Here is an 8,170-nt window from a genome sequence, read left to right on the forward strand (position 1 = left end):
TTCCTGGGTGAAAGTCCAGTGTTTTATCCTGCCTCCATACACAGAGTTTGGCGCTCTTAATCCTGGAGCACTTGCTCCGAGCTTCTAATATCGCAGACGGGTCTACAGTTGAAAGCCTGGTGCATTTGGCACTTTGGCACAATTTTAAGGTTTTGTACTTCGCTTGAGTGTTTCCATTTCATGCCACTTTATACTTCTGCTCCACTAATTCAAAGGGAAATATTGTACTTTTTACTCCACTACATTTGTTTGACTTTGCAGAGTCAGATGAATACAAAATACAAATTAGCTGATAAATGATGATGTATTATTATAGATTAAACTACCAAGCAGTGTATGAAGTCACTTAAAATGAGCCTCATCTTTACCAGCTGCAGCATAAAAGAGATGAACAGATGAATGCATCAATAATTGTAATCCAATATAATTATAAAATGGGCCATTCCGCATAATGAGCACTTTTGATGCATAATGGCACTTTTATACTTTTAAGTACATTGAATGAATGATGTTTTTTTAAACTTGTAACAGAGCATTTCTACACTGTGGTACTGCTTTTACTCAAGTAAAGGATCTGAGTGGCTCGTTCAATGCTTATAAGTGAATAATGATATTTGTTGATATTGTATTGTCACTTGTATAACATTTATTATAATTTATAGGCCTGCCATCTGCATCCAAACTGTAGCTCCTATTGTAGGGTTGTGATTTAAATAAAGGAGTGTCTGAAATGTGTACTTTAATTGTAAGATGGGGCTTTGGATAGTGCTGCCTGGTGATCATTTTCAGGAAAAACAACATCCGCTCTTGGCACATAGGAGGTAGCCTACTCAGTGAAAGTATGAGCGCATGCATGCAGGGAGGGTGGACGTTGTTTTCACTCTTTGCGCGCATTGCGAAGCGCATCAGACTCTCCTCCTGTCCAACCGCGTCTGCCTCTATGAACCTCCACATACCAGGACTCGTCTCTCCCTCTCTCTCTCTCTCCCCCTCTCTCTCGGAGAAGGGGTTTTAACTTTCCGAAGGCGACAATATTTCAGTCGACTCTCAAGGTAAACGCTTTATTGGGAGAGGAGACCTTCATATTTATTGCGGAGAGAGATAACGAGACTGTGACGGCGGCGTTGTGCCGAGCGGGGACCTGTTCCGCCCGAAATGATTGGCTATTTCCTCAAATGAGAAAGTCTGAGAAATGTCTTTTTCCCTGGGCGACACCGTCGGCATCCCAGCCATAATGTACAGGCGGAAACAAGCTGAGTGTTTGCATCCTCCAAACAATATTTGGATTGTCAAGAACTCCAAGGTAGGAAATGGATTCATCAGTTAAAGGCAGATTTCTGAGTTTGCGTTTAACAGCGCGCGTTACGCGTGCCGAAAACAATTGTCTAGTGATGATGGGTGGTAAATTCTCTTTACAAATATGATTTTTTTTTACATTTACGCACACCTGCCTATATCGGTGTTTAATAGAAATAAGTGTCTCGTCGCAGTGTGTGTTGTGATGGAGCATGTCGAAGATAAAGAACTCTGCGCACAGTTCCCACCCGCGACTGCTGGAGCATAGATCCCGTCCTCTTGTCCGTGAGTGTGTTGTGATGTGAGAAATGCTTTTGGCGTGAAGTGATCAAGTCACTCTGTGGGCTCTGTACTGTAATAGTGTTTTTTTTTTTTTTCATTTCCTGTGTGGAAATTGTTCAGAACACTTTGCCGGAGAGTGCATTCAAGAACGTTTTTCACCCTGCAAATAGGCAGCGGAGAATCAAAATAGTGTTCGGTGTATCATCATTTTTACGCATGCAGTAAGATGTTGTGTATGGTGATGATAGGGATACATTTTGTAGAAAAGATTTATGCAGCTTGGGCAAAAATAAAGAGGAATGCAGCAAGGAGCTCATACGCACGCACGCACGCACGCACACACATACACACACACACACACACACACGCGCGCGCTTTCCCTGTGATCTATCCCTGGTGCCTGCAACAATTGGGTATGCACAAGTGATGTCAGGTCTGATCGCTGCTTGAACTGCAGTCCTTATAGATTGCAAAATCTCAGCCAGGAAGTAGCTGACTTTCGACTCACAGCCTCAGCAGATTTCACATTTCTAAAATTAATTTCATAGTCAATCTGCTACACATTAATTTCACTGTGGGATTTTAAGTGTTTGTGTTTGTTGCTGTACTGAAACTGTCTATCTATCTATCTATCTATCTATCTATCTATCTATCTATCTATCTATGTATCTATCTATCTATCTATCTATCTATCTATCTATCTATCTATTTATCCATCCACCTAGCGATCTATCAATCCATCTGTCCCTCTGTCCATCTATACATCCATCTATCTGTCTGTCACTTTCAGTAAATTAATGCTAGAGACAAAACACAATGTAGATGCTGCTGTCTTGCCATCAGCTGTCGTCTTGCCATTAGCTGCCGTCTTGCCATTAGCTGCCGTCTTGCCATCAGTTGCTGGAGACCGTGAACATTAGTCAATGAAGACACCTTAGCCGGAGCCTGCCTCTCGCAAACATCACACCACTCTAGCAACAGTGTACATGGCTGCTATTGACAGCAGCGTGTCATTGAATTATTCAAACGCATGTCGCCGAGATGTGAAAGATTTACACATCAAGGAGCACTTTAAATCATCTGACAGAGGTGTAGAAAACACTAAGCCAAGTAATAAGAGTGCAGCGATATAAGCAAGAGGAGAGAAGGGTCCAGAGGAGTCCTGACTCATGGTGGTCCCTTGCTGAGAGTGCAGATAGACATGTAGACAGACAGACAGGACAGACTATCAGCAGGGATAGGATTGAGATTAATTTCAAGTGGATTATGACATTTTACACAGTCTCCTTTGATGATAATAGTTCATAAAAGGATCAGTCAACACGGTCATAAGCCCATTAATCACTTCATCCTTTACTGTCACTTAATCCGTCGGTGGACTTTCATGTGCTGAGGCCAGGGGGCTAAGGTTCATTGACAAATGTGCTCTTGGATGCATTTGCATTTTCCGCAATGAGCTGTCATGCCATATCCTTATCTGCGATCATCAATAACTACCTGGCGTTAATGCACATTATACGCCAGCCACAATTTCCAAAATTAAATTAGAGAAAGATGAAGTTGTTGTTGTCGAGTGCTGAGAGCAGATCTCCACATGCGGTATACCGGAAAAAAAAGCTGTGAGAGACACAGGCCGGATGAAATAGGTTGGTAAACATGGCCGACTGATAAGACGCATTAGTATTCCGCTGCATCTCCCCACGCCGGCCCCGAGGCCTGGCTGATAATACCCGCCTTCGACTTTAGGGTCAGAGGTCTGAGGTTGATTGGCAACAGGCTGACACAGGGAAACAGAGTATGCTGACTGGAGTCTAATGGGGTTGAAGCGCACAGACCTATCAGCGTGGCTGGCATGTTAGCGATGCCACTGTCTCAGTCTTATCCTCGCACACCTGGATGCTACCAGTTCGTTCACTAATCTATTAGCTCCTATGTCAGACAGGCAGGTCAGTGCTTGTGCCATCTCTGTCACGCTGGATTGTTTTCTTGGCATGACGTTTGCTCTGCCTCATTCGCTTTCAGCTGTACCTCCCAGCTCTTTATACCTCCCAACCATTACTGTCTACCAACACACCCAAGTGCACTCAACCAGAGAATTGCATGTAAGTATGAGCTCTCTCTTTCTTTCCCCTCTTCTCTCTGTCTCTTTTGTTACCGTTCCAAACACCTCCACCCTCTCGTACACATATATTTACTCACAGCCACCCTTGCACACAACACAAACACCCACAAACAAATGTGTGACACAAACACGCAGAGCATGATTATTTCTATGACTCTCCATTGATTCAGAGGTGTCCTAGAGTGCTCAGCTTTCACAGAAATAGCTTATTCACACTTAAAACTGCCATTTGCTCGGAAGAAAAGCCCTCTCTGTACCAACAACACAGCAGGGACAACGTATCTGGAAGCATGACAACACCAAAAAGACTTCACAGAGCATCCCTAAGTAATGACACCAAAAGTAATCCGCTGTCAGCTTTTAGCTTTTGTGCAGAGCGGGAGTGTTATGGTGGCAGAAATAGGGAAGTATTTAAAGAATACATATTATGGCTATATGCATGACAGTCATTGGATCTGGTTCCATGTCAAAAAGAGTAAGTTTATTAGTAGTGATCTGTTGGCAATACCTGATGAACAAAATGGTCATTTTTTTGCCCGAGAATCCAAAGTTTTGAGAAAAACTTTGAAATCTATAGCTCTTTTTTGGAAGAGCAGGATTTTGTTCTGCTGGTGCAATATCTGTTTAGGCTGCAAAATTACACCATCAAATATAAAGTGTGGCGTAGAAGCCAATAGAAATAGCTTGTCCTCTTGCAAGCTGTCACATTTGATTATGGTAATCACAGCAGAGCTTCAGTATTAATGCGGTGGTGATTTATTGATGTTTAAATGCTATTTGTAGCCCCTTCAACTAAACTGGCTATCCTCTGATTTGAAAAATATGCTTTTTGACATCTGAATAACTCACAAGAGGACGTTATGTAAAGTTTGCTTTTGACACCCAGTTGGAACCAATGAATAGACAGTAGTGCAAATATTTGTCAACCTCTTCCATCAGGTCACAGCTAACACAGCAACACATGATTGGCATTTTAAGGACACCTTAGCGAGGCAGATGCCACTATGGTGCTTCAACCTGTATCATACCCATTTTCCATCAAAATTAACATGCATAGGCTTGTAGGGTTTTAAATAAGGGATAGACTCCTTTTTCAATTGCCAGCATGCCTGTCTGGGTTTATTTTTCTGTGTCTCAAGTGTACAAGAAAAACAGCATTAGTAAACAGTAGAAAGCAGAATGAAGGGCTAGCAGGTTTGTAGTTATAGTTAGATAGTAGTTACTTATTCAGTCTCTTTGTCAAACTCTGTGCCGACTAATTTGAAACGATATCTAATGGCTGCTTGGGAATAAATGGAAAGAATTTTGTGGCTGGGATGACAAAGAGTCGCAGAAATGACCAACAGAGGCAACGTGTCATTGCATCACACTGAAAGGTGATGGCGAAAATAAGCGTGTCTATCTGGGTGTCATGTTTCCATTACTGCTGATCAGAGTTCAAACAAGCGTGACTGCTGCAGATCCCTTTGTCCTGGGAATGAATGCAGTTTGTAACCTTTCCCACTAAAGACAAAAGCCAAATGTAAGTAGGTTTTTTTGTCCAGTCAGAAAAGGACTCCCGAGACCATCCTGCCCCCCAAAAGCAGCAGTGTATGCAGCAGAAGCATCTGAAGTAGAGAGCAACCTCAGCACCGGAGGTTTTAGTTTTTCATACAAATTTGTTCATAACGCTAAATACTCACATTTTCACTCAGCTGACCCAAGAACTGCATGAGTGTGCTATCCCTGGAGCTATACAGCACGTGGTACCAAAGGGTCCACTAGTGTGGAACAACAATATCAGCACATTCAGACCCAGAAGAGTCCAACAGGGAGGAACCATGAAAACTATCTGGTGCTTACTGAGCTTCAGGAAGCCTGGGAGCGTCGGGTTTGTGTATTATTCATGGAGCAAAAAAACATGAAAAGTATAGCAAACAAAACAATATATGTTAGGGGGAAATGAGGAAGAGAAAGAGAGGTTTAGGGAAAATGAAATCAAGTAATGATAACACTGTAAAATTAAATATTAACACAGGAGGGAAACTGTTAAAGTTAAGAGGATGCTGCAAAAAAAAAAGGAGTGGGGATGAAACACTCTGCAGGTTATTGCAGTCAGTTTATTCTGTTTGATGGGAAGCTATACTGGAGTGCAGTTGCATAACATCCTATACTATCAAGCTTTAAAGAAGTGAAATTAAAGAAGTGAAATTTCCATTTTGCAGGTTGAGGTGCTACAAAGATACTGTAAAAGTATCAAAACGCTCAATTCACATAGAAAAGCACACGGCCCGTTTTCAGAAACTTTGCCTTAAACGTGCCGCCAGGACTCATTTCCCGGCTGTAATGAAGGCGCAGAGACGCAGAGAGCACAGATGCAGAATAGCCAGAAACGCTGGCCAATCAGAGCCAACTGGACTTTTTAAGAAGGGGGTCTTAAAGAGTCAGATGCTAATATGGAGCATTTCAGGAGGTGAATACAGGTGTATTCAGATTGACAGTATGAGAAAAAATGTGTTTTTTAAACCTTGAATGTGTAAACACGTTGTAGCAGAAACCCCAAATATAAATATGAACATGAAAATGAGCACAAGTACCCTTTGAGAAGTTCAAATAAGAGGAGCAGTCAACCCCTCGTGGAAAGCCATGTATATTGGATCTTATCTTTTTAAATTAATGTTTGACACAGAATGTAAAGGTTAAGCAAAACAAAGATGAACATGTTTGTTTGCTGAATATGAATAAACAGAGGTTTTCGACCGTGATTAATCTAAGGATAAAGAAAATATATGAATTCTCCACGAGACGGATAAAGAACAAGTTATTAACCTGTGCACAAATAAGCTATAATTCATATCTCATCACCACAATGCTATTTGGCATTATGTGTAATCTTGTTGTCTTCAATGGGAAATACCCTCTCTTTGCATTTAGAAATAGTGCATTAAGCCAGACATGCACGATTGGGGTCAACACCCCAAGAAATAATCTGCTTTTGGCATTTCTTTATTTTAAAGGCAGATTAATCAGACAAAGGTTAAGGGTGGCAGCTGAGAAGCGGGTTCATTTTTGCAGTGTGGAAAAAGCTGGGAGGGAAAGAAGTTTACAATTTGGTTTTGATTCTTGTGATAGTTCAATGTAGAGCAGGTGCATGGCTTTACATCTGAAGTGGGCCTATTTATCAGAACACTTGATCTGAGCACTGCAGGCTGTCCTCTGTGGCAGACGCAGAACAAACATTCCACTTTATGGTGGGCAGTATCATAAAGACTTATCAATAGTAGCTTACTAACAACTTGTAAAGGCTGTAACCAGTTATCTACTGTATATGGCTGTGCTTCTGCGGATTATATTTATGGTGAAATGTCAGAACATTTAAGGTACTTGTTTAGTTTTAGACACAGTCTCACATTACCCCCATATTCAAATCTCTTCACTGGCTCCCTGTTGCATATAGACAGGATTCAGTTTAAGACTCTCAGGGAGCACTCACACTGTCCATTCGTACCATGCCCCGTGCTTTAGGTTGATTGTCCCCCCTCCCTCTTCCCCCTGCTTGTACTCACATTACTTCTGGGCTGCGGCTTGAATGCGTATTGCTTATACGTTATCACCACTTGGAGATATAGTTTTGTCTGACTGTTTTTGAACGTTTTATCTGACCAAATCTGCAGTAAACACTCCACCTCCGGGGGAACAGACACATATATAAATAGACATCAGGACCGCCGTCAATGCTCGTTCTCATGCTAGTACATGTGCGCACATTCTTGCCCGTACATGTGCATCTGTGCTTTACATAAGCCCACCTCTCTTAACCTGGCCGCGGCCGGCAAGCATGCCTTGCCTGGTGGTACAGTTGTACTCCCACTGGTCAAACGAACTAGACTTTAGCCGTAAAGCACGCTTGTGCACGATACGAATGGATAGTGTGAGTGCGTCCTCACTCTTACTTAACAGAGCGTTGCACTGATCTTCACTTTATGTTAAATATACTGTCCGTCCCATGCACCTGCCTAAGTCCCGTGGTGATCGCGCTTTTGAGTCCGTAGCACTGAAATTATTGACCCTTTTGGTCTGCAATTTCTGTGGATTATTTTAAAAGTCAAATAAAGACTTATCTGTTTAGACAGGTATTTTGTTTATCTGTATGTCCCAGGTCATCTAGATGGCTGGGTCTCAACTGTGTTTTTTCTTCATGTATTTTGTTTCTTCTGCGTTTATTTTATGTGAATCTCTTTGTCACTTTTGTCTGTGAAAAGCACAATACGAATACATGCTACTGAATTACTTACTTTCTTTATGATAAACGGCTGCAATTCTTTTTTGCTCATTTTATTCAAGGACGGGGAAATGTTTGGAAGCAAATAATGGCCATAAAGATGTGAACCCTACCATCAACGACAAATCACTGCTGTTGTGAAAAATGTGTACATCTGGTCAGTCTTCACAAAACAAACTGGTTGAGCTTCACTTTTCCTTACTTGAATA

The sequence above is a fragment of the Echiichthys vipera genome, assembly GCF_963691815.1.
Source record: "Echiichthys vipera genome assembly, chromosome: 19".
In the NCBI taxonomy this organism is placed as follows: Eukaryota; Metazoa; Chordata; class Actinopteri; order Perciformes; family Trachinidae; genus Echiichthys; species Echiichthys vipera.